Below are 20,593 nucleotides of genomic sequence, written 5' to 3' on the forward strand. Positions count from 1 at the left end.
TCATCATTGATATATAATGTACATGTGAGACTAAATTAAAATAAGTTTTCTAGAAAGCAATATGGCAGAGTGCATTAATATTTAATATGTATATACCCTGAAACTCAGCATTTCTATTTCTAAGAATGTATCCTAAGGGCACAATTGGGCAATGCTCAAAAAATGATTGTACATGATATCTATAGTAGTATTTTGTCTAATACTATAACATTTGTAACAACCAAAATATCCATTAATTGGAGATTTCTTAATCATAGTATAAACCTTGAGACTCAGGTTTGATTCCTGTCCAGTGCACCTCATGGGCAGCCACCACCCATCTGCCAGTGGGTGGTTGCATGTTGTTATGATGCTGAACAGGTTTCAGCAGAGCTTCCAGACTAAGGCAGACTAGGAAGAAAGGCCCAGTCATCTACTTCTGAAAATCAGCCTGTGAAAACCCTATAGCTCACAGTGATCCAATCAACAGCTGACCGTGGGATGGCACAGAACCCTGCAGCATTTGTTCCACTGTACTTGGGGTCACCAGAGCAACGGACGACAACAAAACCTTAAACAAAATTCTTATGATTGTGATCTTCTAATCGGATGAACTCAAAATTCATGTTCTAACCTGAATTATTTCCATGATATTCTAAAAGACAAAAAGAGAGATACCAAACTGTAACTTTGATCTCATTTACATGAAACCAAAAACTTTACATGCACAAAAGTCATCTAGACAGCTATACCCTAAAGAAAATGATTAGCACTCGGGGATAGAAATAAAAAGGAACTTCATTTTTATTTTAAATTCATCTACCTTTCTCAATACATGAATAATTTATAAATTTTAAAAGTATTTTGGGAAACTATTAAGAGAAGCTTATCAGAAATGTTATTTTGGCTACAAGTTTGAGTGAACCAGAATGAGTATACAGGCAGAGATGACTTTCAATATCATCCAGTGTTGACCTCATCATTTCCAACCACACTATTCTATTTTCAGTCTATTATGACACTTGTCAATAAATCATTTTTCCAGTTTATTTTTAAAGTTACCTCGTAGAGATTAAGAACCTTGCTTATCTTGTCCCATGCTATATCCCCCAGCACTTAGAACACTGCCTGAATGACAGTAAAAATCCATGGCCATTGAGTCGATTCCAACTCATAGTGACCCTATAGGACAGAGTAGAACTGCCCCAAAGGTTTCCAGGGCCGTAAATTTATGGAAGTAGACTGCCACATCTTTCCCCCTTGGAGCAGCTGGTGGGTTTGAACCCGCTGATCTTTTGGTTAGCAGCTGAGTGCTTAATCACTGCACCACAAGGGCTCCTCTGAATGATAGTAGCCTTATATAAATGAGTTGGATGAAATGAATGGCAGTTGGGCAGCTTTCGCAATAGTTGTTTTTTTAAAATAAAATCTAAACACCTTAGTTGACATATAAGCATCCTACATCATTTAGGTCCTGCCAGTCTCTCTAGCTTCATTGTCTTATCGTCCCCTCTTCCCCCTTCAGGATCTGTACACATCCAACCTTTTCCAATTGCCTTAATCTCCTCCTCTTTCGTATCCAGACTTTTGTCTATGTTATCCTTGCTTCTTGGGAAATCTACCAAGCTCCTCTTTCTTACTTCTGTTTATCTCTTTGGTATCAGGATAGTTTAAGCATTATTACTGCCTAAGATCACAGGTACTGAAGTCTGTCAGATTAGCTATGTAACCATAATTAAGTTATATTATCTTAAAAAAAAAATTGCAGTTGAGTCAATTCTGACTCATAACGACCCTATATTATCTTTTTATTTATTTATTTATTAAATTAATTTTTATTAAGCTTCAAGTGAACATTTGCCATTCCAATCAGTCTGTCACATGTAGGTTTACATACATCTTACTCCCTTCTCCCACTTGCTCTCCCCCTATTGAGTCAACCCTTACAGTCTCTCGTTTCGTGCCAATTTTGCCATCTTCCCTCTGTCTCTATCTTCCCATCCCCCCTCCAGTCAAGAGTTGCCAACACACTCTCCAGTGTCCACCTGATTTAATTAGCTCTCTCTTCATCGGCATCTCTCCCCCCCGCCACTGACCAGTCCTTTTCATGCCTGATGATTTGTCTTCGGGGATGGTTCCTGTCCTGTGTCATCAGACGTTCTGGGGAGCATTGTCTCTGGGATTCCTCTAGTCTCAATCATACCATTAGGTATGTTCTTTTCATGAGAATTTGGGGTCTGTATCCCATTGGTCTCCTGCTCCCTCAGGAGTTGTCTGTTGTGTTCCCTGATAGGGCAGACATCGATTGTGGCCGGGCACCAACTAGTTCTTCTGGTCTCAGGATAGTGTAGGTCTCTGGTTCATGTGCCCCTTTCTGTCTCTTGGGTTCTTAGTTGTCGTGTGACCTTGGTGTTCTTCCTTTGCCTTTGCTCCAGGTGGGTTGAGACCAGTTGATGTATCTTAGATGGCCGCTTGTTGGCATTTAGGACCCCAGGCGCCACAATTCAAAGTGGGATGCAGAATGTTTTCATAATAGCATTATTTTGCCCATTGACTTAGAAGTCCCCTCAAACCAAGTTCCCCAGACCCCAGCCCCTGCTCCGCTGACCTTTGAAGCTTTCATTTTATCCCGGAAACCTCTTTGCTTTTAGTCCAGTCCAATTAGGCTGACCTTCCTTGTATTGAGTGTTGTCTTTCCCTTCACCCAAAGCAGTTCTTATCAACAGATTGATCAATAAAAAGCCCTCTCCCTCCCTCCCTCCCTCCCTCCCCCCTTTGTAACCACAAAAGTATGTATTCTTCTCCGTTTTTTCTATTTCTCAAGATCTTATAATGGTGGTCTTATACAATATTTGTCCTTTTGCAACTGACTCATTTCGCTCAGCATAATGCCTTCCAGATTCCTCAATGTTATGAAATGTTTCAGAGATTCGTCACTGTTCTTTATCGATGCGTAGTATTCCATTGTGTGAATATACCACAATTTATTTACCCATTCATCCGTTGACGGACATCTTCGTTGCTTCCAGCTTTTTGCTATTGTAAACAGAGCTCCAATAAACATGGGTGTGCATATATCTGTTTGTGTGAAGGTTCTTGTATCTCTAGGGTATATTCCGAGGAGTGGGATTTCTGGGTTGTATGGTAGTTCTATTTCTAACTGTTTAAGATAATGCCAGATAGATTTCCAAAGTGGTTGTACCATTTTACAATCCCACCAGCAGTGTATGAGAGTTCCAATCTCTCCGCAGCCTCTCCAACATTTATTATTTTGTGTTTTTTGAATTAACACCAGTCTAGTTTTTTAGTTGGTGTGAGATGGAATCTCATCGTAGTTTTAATTTGCATTTCTCTAATGGCTAATGATCGGGAGCATTTTCTCATGTATCTGTTGGCTGCCTGAATATCTTCTTTAGTGAAATGTGTGTTCATATCCTTTGCCCACTTCTTGACTGGGTTGTTTGTCTTTTTGTGGTTGAGTTTTGACAGAATCATGTAGATTTTAGAGATCAGGCGCTGGTCGGAGATGTCATAGCTGAATATTCTTTCCCAGTCTGTAGGTGGTCTTTTTACTCTTTTGGTGAAGTCTTTAGATGAGCATAGGTGTTTGATTTTTAGGAGCTCCCAGTTATCTGGTTTCTCTTCATCATTTTTGGTAATGTTTTGTATTCTGTTTATGCCCTGTATTAGGGCTCCTAGGGTTGATCCTATTTTTTCTTCCATGATCTTTATCGTTTTAGTCTTTATGTTTAGGTCTTTGATCCACTTGGAGTTAGTTTTTGTGCATGGGGTGAGGTATGGGTCCTGTTTCATTCTTTTGCAAATGGATATCCAGGTATGCCAGCACCATTTGTTAAAAAGGCTATCATTTCCCCAATTGACTGACACTGGTCCTTTGTCAAATATCAGCTGCTCATACGTGGATGGATTTATATCTGGGTTCTCAATTCTGTTCCATTGGTCTATGTGCCTGTTGTTGTACCAGTACCAGGCTGTTTTGACTACTGTAGCTGTATAATAGGTTCTGAAATCAGGTAGAGTGAGGCCTCCCACTTTCTTCTTCTTTTTCAGTAATGTTTTGCTTATCTGGGGGTTCTTTCCCTTCCATATGAAATTAGTGATTTGTTTCTCTATCCCCTTAAAGTATGACATTGGTATTTGGATTGGAAGTGCGTTATATGTATAGATGGCTTTTGGTAGAATAGACATTTTTACTATGTTAAGTCTTCCTATCCATGAGCAGGGTATGTTCTTCCACTTAAGTATGTCCTTTTGAATTTCTTGTAGCAGAGTTTTATAGTTTTCTTTGTATAGGTCTTTTACATCCTTGGTAAGATTTATTCCTAAGTATTTTATCTTCTTGGGGGCTACTGTGAATGCTTTGATTTGGTTATTTCCTCTTCGGTATTCTTTTTGTTGATGTAGAGAAATCCAAGTGATTTTTGTATGTTTATTTTATATCCTGAGACACTTCCAAACTCTTCTATTAGTTTCAGTAGTTTTCTGGAGGATTCCTTAGGGTTTTCCATGTGTACGATCATGTCATCTGCAAATAGTGATAGCTTTACTTCCTCCTTACCAATCTGGATACCCTTTATTTCTTTGTCTAGCCTAATTGCCCTGGCTAGGACTTCAAGTACGATGTTGAATAAGAGCGGTGATAAAGGACGTCCTTGTCTGGTTCCCGTTCTCAAAGGAAATGCTTTCAGGTTCTCTCCATTTAGAGTGATATTGGCTGTTGGCTTTGCATAGATGCTCTTTATTATGTTGAGGAATTTTCCTTCTATTCCTATTTTGGTAAGAGTTTTTATCATAAATGGGTGTTGAACTTTGTCAAATGCCTTTTCTGCATCTATTGATAAGATCATGTGGTTTTTATCTTTTGTTTTATTTATGTGATGGATTACATTAATGGTTTTTCTGATATTAAACCAGCCTTGCATACCTGGTATAAATCCCACTTGATCAGGGTGAATTATTTTTTTGATGTGTTGTTGGATTCTATTGGCTAGAATTTTGTTGAGGATTCTTGCATCTATGTTCATGAGGGACATAGGTCTAAAATTTTCTTTTTTTGTGATGTCTTTACCTGATTTTGGTATCAGGGAGATGGTAGCTTCATAGAATGAGTTGGGTAGTATTCTGTCTTTTTCTATGCTTTGAAATACCTTCAATAATAATGGTATTAAGTCTTCTCTGAAGGTTTGGTAGAACTCTGCAGTGTAGCCGTCTGGGCCAGGACTTTTTTTTGTTGGAAGTTTTTTGATTACTGTTTCAATCTCTTTTTTTGTTATGGGTCTATTTAGTTGTTCTACTTCTGAATGTGTTAGTTTAGGTAGGTAGTATTGTTCCAAGAATTTATCCGTTTCTTCTAGGTTTTCAAATTTGTTAGAGTACAATTTTACGTAGTAATCTGAAGTGATTCTTTTAATTTCATTTGGTTCTGTTGTGATGTGGTCCTTCTCGTTTCTTATTCGGGTTATTTGTTTCCTTTCCTGTTTTTCTTTAGTCAGTCTAGCCAATGGTTTATCAATTTTGTTAATTTTTTCAAAGAACCAGCTTTTGGCTTTGTTAATTCTTTCAATTGTTTTTCTGTTCTCTAATTCATTTAGTTCAGCTCTAATTTTTATTATTTGTTTTCTTCTGGTGCCTGATGGGTTCTTTTGTTGCTCACATTCTATTTGTTCAAGTTGTTGGGACAGTTCTCTGATTTTGGTTCTGTCTTCTTTTTGTATGTGTGCATTTATCGATATAAATTGGCCTCTGAGCACTGCTTTTGCTGTGTCCCAGAGGTTTTGATAGGAAGTATTTTCATTCTCGTTGCTTTCTAAGAATTTCCTTATTCCCTCCTTGATGTCTTCTATAACCCAGTCTTTTTTCAGGAGGGTATTGTTCATTTTCCAAGTATTTGATTTCTTTTCCCTAGTTTTTCTGTTATTGATTTCTAGCTTCATTGCCTTGTGGTCTGAGAAGATGCTTTGTAATATTTCGATGTTTTGGATTCTGCACAGATTTGTTTTATGACCTAATATATGGTCTATTCTAGAGAATGTTCCATGTGCACTAGAAAAAAAAAGTATATTTTGTAGCAGTTGGGTGGAGAGTTCTGTATAAGTCAATGAGGTCAAGTTGGTTGATTGTTGTAATTAGGTCTTCTGTGTCTCTATTGAGCTTTTTACTGGATGTCCTGTCCTTCTCCGAAAGTGGTGTGTTGAAATCTCCTACTATAAATGTGGAGGTGTCTATCTCACTTTTCAATTCTGTTAAAATTTGATTTATGTATCTTGCAGCCCTGTCATTGGGTGCGTAAATGTTTAATATGGTTATGTCTTCCTGATCAATTGTCCCTTTTATCATTATATAGTGTCCTTCTTTATCTTTTGTGGCGGATTTAAGTCTAAAGTCTATTTTGTCAGAAATTAATATTGCTACTCCTCTTCTTTTTTGCTTATTGTTTGCTTGATATATTTTTTTCCATCCTTTGAGTTTTAGTTTGTGTCTCTAAGTCTCAGGTGTGTCTCTTGTAGGCAGCATATAGATGGATCGTGTTTCTTTATCCAGTCCGTGACTCTCTGTCTCTTTATTGGTGCCTTTAGTCCATTTACATTCAGCGTAATTATAGATAAATAAGTTTTTAGTGCTGTCATTTTGATGCCTTTTCATGTGTGTTGTTGGCCATTTCATTTTTCCACATGCTTTTTTGTGCAGAGACGTTTTTCTTAGTAGCTTGTGAGATCCTCATTTTCATAATGTTTAACTTTGTGTTTGTTGAGTCGTTACATTTTTCTTGGCTTTTTTCTTGAGTTATGGAATTGATATTCCTTTTTGTGGTTACCTTATTATTTACCCCTATTTTTCTAATTAAAAACCTAACTTGTATCCTTCTATATCGCCTTGTATCCCTCTCCATCTGGCAGTTCAATGCCTCCTATATTTAGTCCCTCTTTTTTATTATTGTGATCGTTTATCTATTGATTTCCATGATTTCCTGTTATGTGTATTATTTTGTTTATTTATTTATTTTTTAGAATTAGTCTTAATTTGTTTGTTTTTGTGCTTTCCCTATTTGAGTTGCGTTGATATCAGGACGTTCTGTTTTGTGACCTTGTATTGTGCTGGTACCTGATATTATTGGTCATCAGGCCAAACAATCTCCTTTAGCACTTCTTGCAGTCTTGGTTTAATTTTTTGCAAATTCTCTAAACTTGTGTTTATCTGTAAATATCTTAATTTCGCCTTCATATTTCAGAGAGAGTTTTGCTGGATATATAATCCTTGGTTGGCAGTTTTGCTCGTTCAGTGCTCTGTATACATCGTCCCATTCCCTTCTTGCCTGCATGGTTTCTGCTGAGTAGTCTGAACTTATTCTTATTGATTCTCCCTTGAAGGATACCTTTCTTTTCTCCCTGGCTGCTTTTAAAATTTTCTGTTTATCTTTGGTTTTGGCAAGTTTGATGATAATATGTCTTGGTGTTTTTCTTTTTGGGGTTCGATGAGCATCTTGGATAGATATCCTTTCGTCTTTCATGATGTCAGGGAAGTTTTGTGTCAGGAGTTCCTCAACTATTTTCTCTGTGTTTTCTGTCCCCCCTCCCTGTTCTGGGACTCCAGTCACTCGCAAGTTATCCTTCTTGATAAAGTCCCACATGATTCTTAGGGTTTCTTCATTTTTTTAAATTCTTTTATCTGATTTTTTTTCAGCTATGTTGGTGTTGATTCCCTGGTCCTCCAGTAGTCCCAGTCTACATTCTAATTGCTCGAGTCTGCTCTTCTGCCTTTCTATTGCGTTGTCAAATTCTGTAATTTTATTGTTAATCTTTTGGATTTCTACATGCTGTCTCTCTATGGATTCTTGCAACTTATTAATTTTTCCACTATGTTCTTGAATAATCTTTTTGAGTTCTTCAGCAGTTTTATCAGTGTGTTCCTTGGCTTTTTCTGCATTTATCCTAATTTCATTTGTGATATCTTTAAGCATTCTGTAAATTAGTTTTTTATATTCTGTATCTGATAATTCCAGGATTATATCTTCATTTGGGAAAGATTTTGATTCTTTTGTTTGGGGGGTTGGAGAAGCTGTCATGGTCTGTTTCTTTATGTGGTTTGATATGGACTGCTGTCTCCGAGCCATCACTGGGAAACTAGATTTTCCAGGTAATCAGCTAAAAAAAAAATGCCGTCAGATCCCTATCTGAATTCTCCCTCTGGCTCCGGGTATTCGGATGTTAATGGAGCCGCCTGGGGAGGGTGGGGGAGGGATCAGAGAGCTGGGAGTGTAGCACCACAGAATATAGAGCTGAACACCGCGTTCACAATCCGCCCCCGTCCACCAAAATCCGGGCGGGACGGCTTCCCAGCTAGGACACTGCTTTCCCTGCTTGGAGACCAGTCACTTCCTCCTGGGGACTACTCCCTCCGGTGCACGGCACTGCTCGTGCGCACTGGGTGGGTGTCTCCCGCATGAACGGGTGGGCCTGCCCCCAGGGTCTATTCAGGAGAATATAATTGGACCCTGCGCTCCTGCCCCGCCCGCGCGCCCAAATCCCAGTGGGACGGCTCGCCGGCTGGGACGCTGCTTTCCCCGGTCCGAGACCAGTCACTTCCGGGGGTTTCTCACTCCCGTGCGCCGCGCCACACACGCAATCTGGGTGGGTGTCACCCGCACGACCAGGTGGGCCCGCCCCCGGGTCAATTCAGGGGAATATAATTGGACCCCGCACTCACGCCCCGCCCACGCGCGCGCCCAAATCCCAGCAGAATGGCTCCCCGTCTGGGACGCTGTTTTCCCCGCTCTGAGACCAATCACTTCCGGGGATTTCTCCCTCCGGTTTGCCGTGCCGCACGCTCGGACTGGGTGGGCGTCCTCCCGCACGAACGTGTGGGCCCCGCCCCGGGGTCGCTTTAGGGAAATATAGCTGACCTCCCCTCCGCTTGTGCCCTGCCCGCTTCCTGCCAAACTCCCAACGGGACGGGTCCCCAGCTGGGACGCTGTTCTCCCCGCTCCAATATCAGTCACTACCTCCCGGGTGATTCTCCTTCCGGCTGCGCCACTACGCCACCCGCGCCAACCAGCTAGACTTCCTCCCGGGATGGGTTCGGGGGGGAAGGGCTGGGCCCCCCGTCTGTGCCGTCTGCCCCCCTGGGCTCTGCCCCAGATCGGGATCCGAAGGTCACCTGCCTGGTTCTGAAAACGGTCCTAGTTCTGAAAACGGTCGCTGTCTGCCCGTATTTGTTCGTTTTCCGTCTCTAAGTCTGTGCTTGTTGTTCAGAGTTAGTAGATTGTTATGTATGTGATCGATTCCCTTGTTTTTCCGAGTCTTCGTTGCAAGAGGGATCCGCGGCAGCATCCACCTAGTCCGCCATCTTGGCCCTGCCTCCCCTATATTATCTTTAAAGTGGGACTAACATATCTTTTAAAAAAAATTTTTTTTTTTTTTAAATATCTACATCCTAAGGTTGCTGTGAGGACTACATGAGTTACTACATGGAAAACACTACGGATAGTTCCCGGTGCATAGTAACGGGTTATTAAGTGTTAGGACAGTGATGATCAACTGTGGCATGACAGCTGTGGAGATGGTGATGCCCCTTCCAATGAGAAATCTTCCTTATCCCAGGACGTGTTCAGTGCCATTCCTCTTTACAAAAAATGAATTACTGTGTATTTTATTTTTTATCTTTGGTTTCTGCTAGAATACAAGCCCCTTTGGAGCAGAGTCTGATGCCAGCATATGACGTATACCAATTGTTGTCAAATTGATTCTGACTCATGGCAATCCCATATGTGTCAGAATAAAATTATGTTCCATAGGGTTTTCAACTGCTGATTTTTCAGAACTAGTTCACCAGGACTTTGTTTCGAGGCACCCCTTGGTGGATTCAAACCTATAACCCTATAGTACCCACAACACCTGGTACAATATGTGGCATATACGAGTTGTTCTCAAGTTGATTCTAACTCATGGAGGTTCCATGTGTATCAGAATAGAATTGTGTTCCACAGGGTTTTCAATGGCTGCTTTTTCAAAAGTACATTGCTAGGCCTTTCTTCCAAGGTGCCTCTGGGTGGGCTCAAACCTACAACCTTTTGGTTAGCAGTTGGGTGCCTTATTGTTTGTACTACAGAGTTGCTGTATGACATATGTTGTTGTGTTCCGTCAAGTGGATTCTGACTCATAGCAACCCTATTGGACAGAGAAGTACAACCCCAGAGGGTTTCCTAGGCTGTAATCTTTATGAGAGCAGATCGCCAGGTCTTTTTTCCTGCAGAGCACTGGCGGGTTAGCAGGTGTACAATTAACCATTGCAATACCAGGGCTCCTTATGACATACGGTGGGTGCTTAATAAATGTTTGTAAAATTGCTGAACTGGATAATCTAGACATAAAGCAATACAGTTAGAGCTAAGATATATTGTGAGAACTGAGAAGATAGATCTTGGCAACTAGAAGAGGGAGAAAGAATGGGGGACAAAGATGACTCAGGTTTAGGAATCGGTGACTAGGAAAATTATGAAGCCATTAAGAAAGAGGATTGAAGATGAGTGACTAGTCTTGGCCCTTCCTATTGATCCATAAGAATGAACTTTTATCTTTGTAATTTCACGGTTATTCTAATGGGCTCTTAGATGTATTACATCCTCTGACATTCAGAATCTTATGCTGTGGGCAAAGCAGACGTGTATTCCCTTTTACAGATAAACAAAGTGAAGTTCAGGGGTAAAATGGCTCACTGTAAGTCAGATATGAGGAGAAGAAAAGTCATATTCTGAGCAGAAAAAAATGTAATTTTATTTGAGTTATTCACTTTTTCCTTTTAGAAGTATATGGATGGCCTACTGTGTAGGCATATAGAGATGTAAATGACCTAGTCACTGCCCTTTAAGAGCTCAATATTTTTTTGGTGGAGAGTGTTACATAAACAAGTTCAAAACAGACTGATAAACTTCCTATCCTCTGGAAGTACCATTAACAGAGCAATTAATTCTCAGTGGAAGACTTAAAGAACATTTTTGGATGATATTACATTTCACCTAGACTTTCATGCTATTCATTTTTCAATACTTTATTCTAAAATATTTAGTTCACAGTTAAACTAGACTTTTATTCTAAATTGATTTCACCAATGTTTTCATAAAATAGCATTTTCTAATGCATGTCTATTATTTGAGCTTTAAGTTTTGGTTTCCTGTAAATTGTTTTGCACTTTTTCTCCTTTTAATTTAACTCAGCAACAGTAATTCTCTGTTGTGAAGAAACACTGAATGAATTAATGTTTGAGGTGACAGTTGTCAGCAGACCTTTAAGAGCTGCAAAGCCGATAATGTGTTGCAGAAGCTGACTTTTTAAAACAAAATAAAATGTTGCATCCAAATAAGAATATTCCAGGGCCTCGAGTTGATCACTCAGTTTCCCCATTGCATCCTTAGGGAACAAGAAAACAAAATCAAATCACACCTGAATCTTCGTGATAATAGGAAAACAGATTGTTTTAATATATGAAGAAGAGGTCACTGGTATATTATTCAAGGAACTAAATTTAGATTGAGATTAGAATCACAAAGTTTATGAATTGAAAGGGAAACTGGGCGAGAATCTAATACAATCTTCTGTTTCTCACTAGAAACAGAAAGACTGAGTGAATTGATTAGTATCACAAGGCTATTACTTAATAACTTTATGAAATTGGGCAAGTCATTTAAGACCACTGTTTTTCTTTTTTGTTCTTCAGCAATAAAATGGGGAGAAATGATTAAAAAAGCAGGTATCTCATAGAGTTGTTCAAAGAATGAAATAAAATGATGCACGTAAGGTGCCAGTCTGTCCAGTTTATTGGCCTGCCTGACTCCTCCACCTCCAGGAAGGTGTTAACATTGGATTGGTTGCAATACAAGCAGCTGGCCACATCTGTTTCTCCCACCACTGTATTCCCAGTGCCTGCACAGTGCCTGACATCTAGTAGGCACTCAGTAATTGTTTCTTGAATGAATGTATGAGCCTTACTTTCCTTATGCCTTTTTATTAGCTATTGGACTCCTGAAGGTGTTTGCAGTGTAGACCTCTGGGATCTAAGCCCTTCTCTCAACAAAAGGGTAAATTGAGACTCTAAGTGGATTTGCTTAAGATCACAAAGATGAACACACTAGAGTCGCAGATTTGTTTGGTACTCAGAATTCCTGATCTCTAAAAAATCAGTTGCCGTTGAGTCGATTCCAAGTCTATTTTCTACCACAGCCCTTTAAAAATTTAATAAATAATGCATTTCCCCAACATTTTAACTATAAAGTCAGATATGGTTATTGGTGTTCAGTGGTAGAATTCTTGCCTTCCGTATGGAACACCCAGGTTTGATTCCTGGCCAATGTCCCTCAAGTACAGCCACCACCTGTCTGTCAGTGGAGGCTTGTATGGTGTTATGGTGCTGAGCAGTTTCCATGAGAGCTTCAGGCTAAGATGGACTAGAAAGAAAAGCCTAGCAATCTACTTCTGAAGATAAGCCGGTGAAAACCCTGTGGATCTCAAGAGTCCAATCCTCAGTCTGGGGATGGCACAGGAGGGAAGCGTTTTGTTTCATTGTGCGTGGAGTCGCCATGAGTTGAGGGCTGACTCAACGGCAACTAGCAACGAACAACATGCTCGTTCAAGATTATCTGGAAAGTACAATTGTATGAATAACAAAATGTGTATTTTTTGTTTACTTACATAAACACTGTCAAAATTTAGGTACATTTCCTTAAATCTTTTATTTAACCTCACCGTGAGTAATTAATTATTCTGTCAATAAATATTCTTCAGAAACATTTTATTTTAATGGTTGATTACTGTTCAGTTCTACAGAGGTATCAGATTTTGTTATTTCTTTTTGTGGGTCATTTAGGTAATTTCCAGTTTTAAACTGCCGTAAATAATGCCCTCATAAACATCCTTATGCATAATTGTCTCTCTCACTTTCTGATTATTTCCTTATTGGGTACTATTAAATATGAAATAATAGCTGGATCAAAGGTTAGACCCATTTTTAAAGCTCTTGAATGATAAATAGTAGCACTGCATATCTTACCAGATGGTTTTTACCAGTTTGTCTTCCAACAGTTGTGTTTGTGGGCATCTTTCCCACATAAATACCACAATGCCTGTCTTTATTATCAGGAAAGTAAGTAGATATTGGAGAACAGTTTCCTTTTTTTTTTTTCTTTTTTTCCAAAAGAATATTTTTTGGGGAAAATGAAGCTTCCAGATAAATGTCAATGACAAACCTCATTCCTAATTATCCTAATTATGTATTATTGCTTGATAATACATGCTGATTACCTGTGTACAATCTCCATAAAAATAACAGCAAGGATAGCTTCAGCATAGCTGAGTCATTCATTTCCTTTATATACCTAATCCATGCAAAATGAAGTGAACAAGGGCCATATTTTAAATATTCAAATGTAAGGAGCCCTGGCAGTGCAGTGGTTAAGGGCTTGGGCTGCTAACCAAAAGGTCAGCAGTTTGAATCCACCAGCCTATCCTTGGAAACCCTATAGGACAGATCTACTCAGATCTACTCTGTCCTATAGGTTATAAATCAGAATTGACTTGTCAGCAATGGGTTTAGTTTTTTTTCTTTCATAATAATCTTTATCCTCTGTTAAGTCAATTGTTCTTTGGGTATTTGAGCTTTGACATCCATCATCTACATTTTTCTTGAATACCTACCATATACTAGATTTTTTGGATAGATAATAAAGGAAAATGTGCTTTTTTTTTTTTAATTCTCATAATGAATACTGATAAGCTGTGATTTCACTTTACAGATTTCTCCAGTATATGAAGAGTTTCTTGTCCTTTGAGAAATACCCAAGGATTTTACACTAGGCTCAGAATAAGGTTCTGGTTTACTTTTATAAACTGTGAATTCTTGGCACTAAATATTTGCTGTTACATTTATATATGGTAAATTCTCTTTTTGCATAACTACAGAATGGGTTTCACCAAACAATCAACAAGATGAAAGGAAAAAAATTATATTTGGAGTCAGACAGACGTGCTCTGGTGGTGGCCTTACCACCAGCTTGGGTTACAGGACAAATTACCACTTAACCTCTTTAATCCCAAATTTACGATCTGTACAAAATAGTAATAATTCTAATGACACCATCACCAAATTGTTGGGAGAAAAGGAAAAAAAAAAATCCAAGTAACTGTTAAAGCACTATAAATACAAATTAATAAAAACTTAAGCTGTAGGTTGGATTTTCCTTCCTTAAAAAAAAAAAAAAATTTTTTTTTTTAATGATGATGGTGACCAGGGACCCAGAAATGCCTAACTCTGCCCTGCAACTCACCCCTCTTCCCTATGAGGTCTCTGACTGAGGAAACTACACAGAAGGAGTAGAAGCTAAACTGTCTTGTAGTGCCACTTCATAGCTGAAGACTAATTGTTCCCAAAGCACAGCTCTGGTAAAAGCTGCGAAAGATATCGTGGCTTAAGCCTGGAGGTGCAAGGTGGGCTTTCATTTCTCTTTCATGAAATTCAAAAGAGCTTCTGAAATAGAAAGAGTACATCTAAATGGGCCTGTCCAGAGGGGCTCTCCCTGCTCAGTTCTGCACAGACAGAAAGTATAAGAGCCAGGAAGAAGAGGATGGCCCAATACGCCTGGAGAAAACAGGCTCTACCTAGGAATACCCACAACGTGGAAACAGAAGTAAAAGAGGGAGCACCTCCTATGGGTACTGACTTGTGAGGCAGTTTATATTCCACCTAGTAAAACATTACTCAGTGAATATCCTAAGGTCTGACCTATCAGATTATTTAAGGAAAAAGGCTGAGTAGTGGAAATATGGATAGAACATGTGGAATTCCTTCCACACACTGATGTTTTTAACATGATTAGTTAGGCCTTGTGTCTGAGAAAAGGTTCTCGGATTTAGTGATGAATGAGATCAAATAAAAGGGAAACAAGACTGCATGTGGTTAGGTAAATACCTGTCATAACACTACACGTTTAGAACAGTGTCTCAGGACTTAGAAAACTGGTAAATTAGGAACCAGTTCCTTACATTTTAGGATCATCTTTTGCCTTCAAAGTGATTCACCAACAGGGTTCCTTTCAATTTTTTTAACCATTTGGAGTAGGCTTACATGTATACTCAATTATTCAGAAATACATCTGCAAGTTTGGACTAGAATCAAAAAAGAAGAAATTAAATTTATAATTTAAAGGGGCAAAGAAGCACTAAACTTGGAGTCAAGGAATGTGTACTCGAACCTGGATCTTACATTTACTACTTGGTCATTTCTGAGCCAGGGACTTAGCCTTTTGTGCTGAAGTAAAATTAGAGGTTGGACTGGATGATCTTTTTGGCAGCAGCGTGGCCAAGTGCAAAATACACCCTATGAAATCAGAAACACCGCTGCCCAAACTCTGGCTTTGACAGTCACTATATGTCTTCTTACACGTTAATAAAGCTTTATGATTTGTAGTTGTATCATTTGTGAAAAGGCACATAATAGTTACCTTATTAGGATTTCATAGATATTAAATGAAAACAATATTATAAATGGGCCTTCAGTTTTGTTTCTGTTATTATTTTCATAAAGATGCCTTCCAGCTCTGGAATTAGTTAAATCTAGTTCACTTCCTTCTCATGTATCCCTAGAAAATAGTGGTTCATCCTTTATTTGAGTACTTCTACATATCTATCCTATTCTGGTCTAATATTTCATTTATTAAAAGGCTGGCCATAACCCATTAAATGGACTTCATGACCAACTAATTATTTGCCACTTACAGTTGGAAAATACTAGTTAAGTTCCCCCAACATGTGTTCCCCACTATTCTTCCAAATTCAAAAGACATTCTCTGTCCAAATAATGTTGGCAAAGGTTGTGCAATATATTTATTTCCTGAAGATTCATGTGCAGTAATGGGATAAACTCCAAAAATTCTCTGGTCACTTTCATCCTCACCCCCACCCCATGTGCACTTTTGTTTGTTTGAATCTTGGGTTTCTTCTCATAATCTACATCCCCACTCCTTCATTCTTGGCAATTTTAATATTCATATGAATGGGCTGTTCAGTACTTTGGGTCCTCAGCTGATTGATCTCCACATATTAAATGATCTTTTCCCTAGCTCCATATCAGTCACCCATTCCCATGGTTACACCTGGATTTGTAATCACAAAAAATTACATCTATTCTGAAATCTGTATATGACTTTTCTACCACAACATTTTATCATTCCGGCTTTTTACTCAAGTATCCTATTGCCACAATTCATTGACTTCACAAAGACTTCCAATCCGTTGAATCCCACCACTTTTCTTACCACCCATCTGTACACTCTTGGGCTCATTCTTCTTCTCCTGCCTAAATTCATTCATCTAACACTATAATAACTTACTTCACACTCAGTCAATGACCCGGCCCAAACTTTACTGAGGAAGAAAAAAAAAATCAACTTTGAACACTCATATCCTATTCCATTAATCCTACCAATTCCCTTGTTTGCCTGGTTGTCCCGATTTTAATGATGTTATAATTGAGAAATTAGTTCAGATGGTGTCAATCTAATCCATCCATTATAAAGCTCAAAAGGAAGGTTTTAGAGATAGTTGTTGTTGTTGTTAATTGTCCATAAACCAAAAAACCAAACCCTTTGCTGTCAAGCCGATTCTGACTCACAGAGACCCACACTATAACTCTTACCTCTGCTCTAATGGTTCATGGCTGCCAGGGCCATGTCATCTAAACTCCCTGTTGAAAAACATCTGCACTTTACAAATAATTCACTACCAAAATCAGAGAGTAGAAGAAAGTGTACACCCTTTCATCTCCTTTCCTTACTTTAGTCTCCACCACTACTGACCTCATTAAAAAAGGCATTTTGATATAATTTTGGACTTTAACATCTGCAGAGACCAGTTAGAGAAAAACAGAGTGCTTGTGAGAACAGCACCATTTTTCAGGAAAAAAAAAAAAGTTTGTCTAATAATAGTAGTGGTTATAAGAAAGAGAAATACAAGTACTTCCTCATCATCATCCTTCCTTATAATTAACGTTTGTATTTCTGTCTTACCAGATGCACTCTAAGCTCCATAAGCACAAGAGATTCAGTCAGTCACTATCATCACTGACTCCCCAATACCTAGCTTGGTGCCCGATATATAATAAGTCTTCCACAAAGAGTATTTTGGTTTAGTGATTAGGAAAGGGATGTATCTCTGCTCATAGAGTTAACGGTTCAGTCCTCAGTTCAGTTCTTGGCTTTCCGTGGCAAACACAGGATGGTCCCCTAGCTTCTGCCAGAGCACCACAGACAATGGACAGCACATTCTCTCTCAATGCTCTACATTCCATCTATCGATACTTCTAATAGTTAGAAATACTCTCCTTAAGTTGAGTTGATATTTGCCACCAAATCCCATCCAATAATCATAGTGTCTCTTCCCTTAGGAATTTCAACAGAGTAAGACTGCTCATTCTCAGCTGCTTGCATCTTTCTTTCATTTCAATTAACAGAGAACAAATTTCCTTTCTATGAAGGAACAGTAGCTCTGACAATGGCTAAGCCTTTCATTAAGATGCTGTTGGTGGTATCTGAAAAAAAGATCCACGAATATAGCTTTTTATATCATAGCTAAACTTTCAAGAAAGGCTTGAGACTGAAAAAATAATTATGAAATGAATATCATTTTTAATATTCATTTTACACAGTGCTGTTGTGATTCTTTTAATGACCTACATTTTATGATCTATTTTTGCCAAAAGGGTCATCTCCATGATCCTAAGGAGCTTTCATAGCAGCAGTTGATTTAAATGCTGAATTTATATTTTGGAAACATGCCAAGAGTCCTGAGGTAGGAAGTTTGTTATAGAACAATAAAGATCACATGATGTGTTCCATGCTCTGTTACCAAATAATTCCGTATGCCTAGTTGTATCCATAGAAACCTGCAACAGTCCTATAACTGCAATAGGCTCCAAACTAGTCTCTCTATTGCAGGTCTCTCCACCTCCAGTCTATCACTCACACTGCTGTCAGAGTGATTTTTCTGTAAGACAAATACAGCACGTTATTCCTTATTTTATACCTCATAAATTTCAAATGCTTTGCTGTGCATGCCATTCAAAGCTCTTATATATATGGCCCAGAACATGTTCTATCCGACCTCATGTTCTATCAGTCCTACCCATATTCCAGCTGCAATTTTCTTTGTTATTGTTCCCTAGCACACTCCTTCTCTTTTCTTATGCTTTTTCTTCAATCTGTCACCTCATTTTTCTTCCTGGCGAACTCTACACTCATCTTTGAAAAATCAATTCACATGCCACTTCTCTAAGTTCTTTGTTGGTACCCCAGAATAGAATAGTCACCTCCTTTTTTATATATAATTTTTATTGTGCTTTAAGTAAAAGTTTACAAATCAAGTCAGTTTCTCGCACAAAAACTTATATACGCCTTGTTACATACTCCCAATTACTCTCCCCCTAATGAGACAGTCTGCTCTCTCCCTCCACTCTCTCTTTTTGTGTTCATTTCACCAGCTTCTAACCCTCTCCACCCTCTCATCTCCCCTCCAGGCAGGAGATGCCAACATAGTCTCAAGTGTGCACCTGATCCGAGAAGCTCACTCCTCACCAGCATCCCTCTCCAACCCATTGTCCAGTCCAATCCATGTCTGAAGAGTTGGCTTCGGGAATGGTTCCTGTCCTGGGCCAAGAGAAGGTCTGGGGACCATGACCACCGGGGTCCTTCTAGTCTCAGTCAGACCATTAAGCCTGGTCTTCTTATGAGAATTTGGGGTCTGCATCCCACTGCTCTCCTGCCCCCTCAGGGGTTCTCTGTTGTGTTCCCTGTCAGGACAGTCATCGGTTGTAGCCAGACACCATCTAGTTCTTCTGGTCTCAGGCTGATGTAGTCTCTGGTTTATGTGGCCCTTTCTGTCTCTTGGGCTTGTAATTACCTTGTGTTCCTGGTGTTTTTCATTCTCCTTTGATCCAGGTGGGTTGAGACCATTTGATGCATCTTAGATGGCTGCTTGCTAGCGTTTAAGACTCCAGGTGCCACTCTTCAAAGTGGGATGCAGAAAGTTTTCTTAATAGATTTTATTATGCCAATTGACTTAGATGTTCCCTGAAACCATGGTCCCCAGACCCCTGCCCCTGCTACAATGGCCTTCGAAGAATTCAGTTTATTCAGGAAACTTCTTTCCTTTTGGTTTAGTCCAATTGTGCTGACCTCCCCTGTATTGTGTACTGTCTTTCCCTTCACCTAAAGTAGTTCTTATCTACTGTCTAATTAGTGAATACCCCTCTCCCACTCTCCTTCCCTCCCCGCTCTGGTAACCACAAAAGAATGTTTTCCTCTCAGTTTAAACTATTTCTCAAGTTCTTATAATAGTGATCTTCTACAATATTTGTCCTTTTGCAACTGACTAATTTCACTCAGCATAATGCTCACCTCCTTTTCTGTATCCCCCTAGTATAGAGACCAGGCACATGGTACATGCTCAATAAATGTTGAGGCACAAATGAGTAATGTTACTTCAGAATGCCACTGGAAATTTTCTTACTTTCTTTTGGATGCTGTGAGGCCATCAATGGAGAAAAAAGCCCTGAGAAAAGAAAACCTACCCGTAGGTGAACTGTGCAGTTCTTGCTGGGACTGAAGAAATGGAATCATTGCTCTTTATGGCATCTTCAATTTTTTCTTCCCCAGTATTTTCTTCCTTTCATTATCCCAACATAACTGAATATTCTCTACTCTAAAGACACAGAATTTCTCTCTCAGCCCTTTCCTCACCCTTCTAAGCTACATCTTTACATGCATACTCATTATCACCTAATTTCATGAAAGAAAAATAAAGTCTGTACTAGCATCTCTCTGAAAAATTAATAGGTGTTAGATGAGAAAAAATAGTGTTCTGCAGTAAAATAAATTTAGAAAATATTGGATTAGACAAAGTTAAACAGGTTTCTTTGTTGAATAATTGCTCAGTCTTTAACATGCTAATACCACCAAAGGCAGATGTAATACCTTACATGTTCCTAACTTAATTGACTATAGAGAGAATCTGAAGAGATTGGTTAGGGCTAGGATTAAGGTTAGCGTTTTTTGTCACCACTCATACTTTTACTCAGTGAGTTCTGGCTTACGCACACATCACATAAACCACACTCACAACAGTACTGTAACTCACTGAACCATCACACCAATGGGTATCAATCTTGACTATGCTTTGCAATCACCTGGGATGTTTTAAATTTCAACCACTCACAGAGGTTCTAATTTAATTGTTTGAGGGTGCAGCCTGTGTGTGGGGTTTGTAAACCCTTCCCAGGTAATTCTAAATGTAGCCAGCATTGAGAACCACTTCCTCAGATGGTTCTCATTCTTTCATACATATCAAATGGTAGGGGCTGAGGATAAAGTAGTAAGGCATAAACTTTTCCCTGAAGGATTGAATGGCATTGCAGAGAAAGATACACATGTATACAATATAGATTTAAAGTTTAGAATTCTTTATAATAAAAATCTTATAGGATACAGGGGAGCACCAACAAAATCACAGTGAGTTCTACCTAAGGAATTGGGACAGGTAAGAAAGGTTTTATGGAGAAA

General features: G+C 39.1%; 1 protein-coding gene across 10 annotated transcripts in view; it reads left to right on the plus strand.

The window, feature by feature from the left end:
- DLG2 (discs large MAGUK scaffold protein 2) overlaps nt 1-20,593 on the plus strand; it is a 2,175,949-nt gene that overhangs the window by 974,381 nt on the left and 1,180,975 nt on the right. The gene's annotated exons all lie outside the window — the stretch shown is intronic.

This window comes from Elephas maximus, chromosome 7, assembly GCF_024166365.1.
Source record: "Elephas maximus indicus isolate mEleMax1 chromosome 7, mEleMax1 primary haplotype, whole genome shotgun sequence".
In the NCBI taxonomy this organism is placed as follows: Eukaryota; Metazoa; Chordata; class Mammalia; order Proboscidea; family Elephantidae; genus Elephas; species Elephas maximus.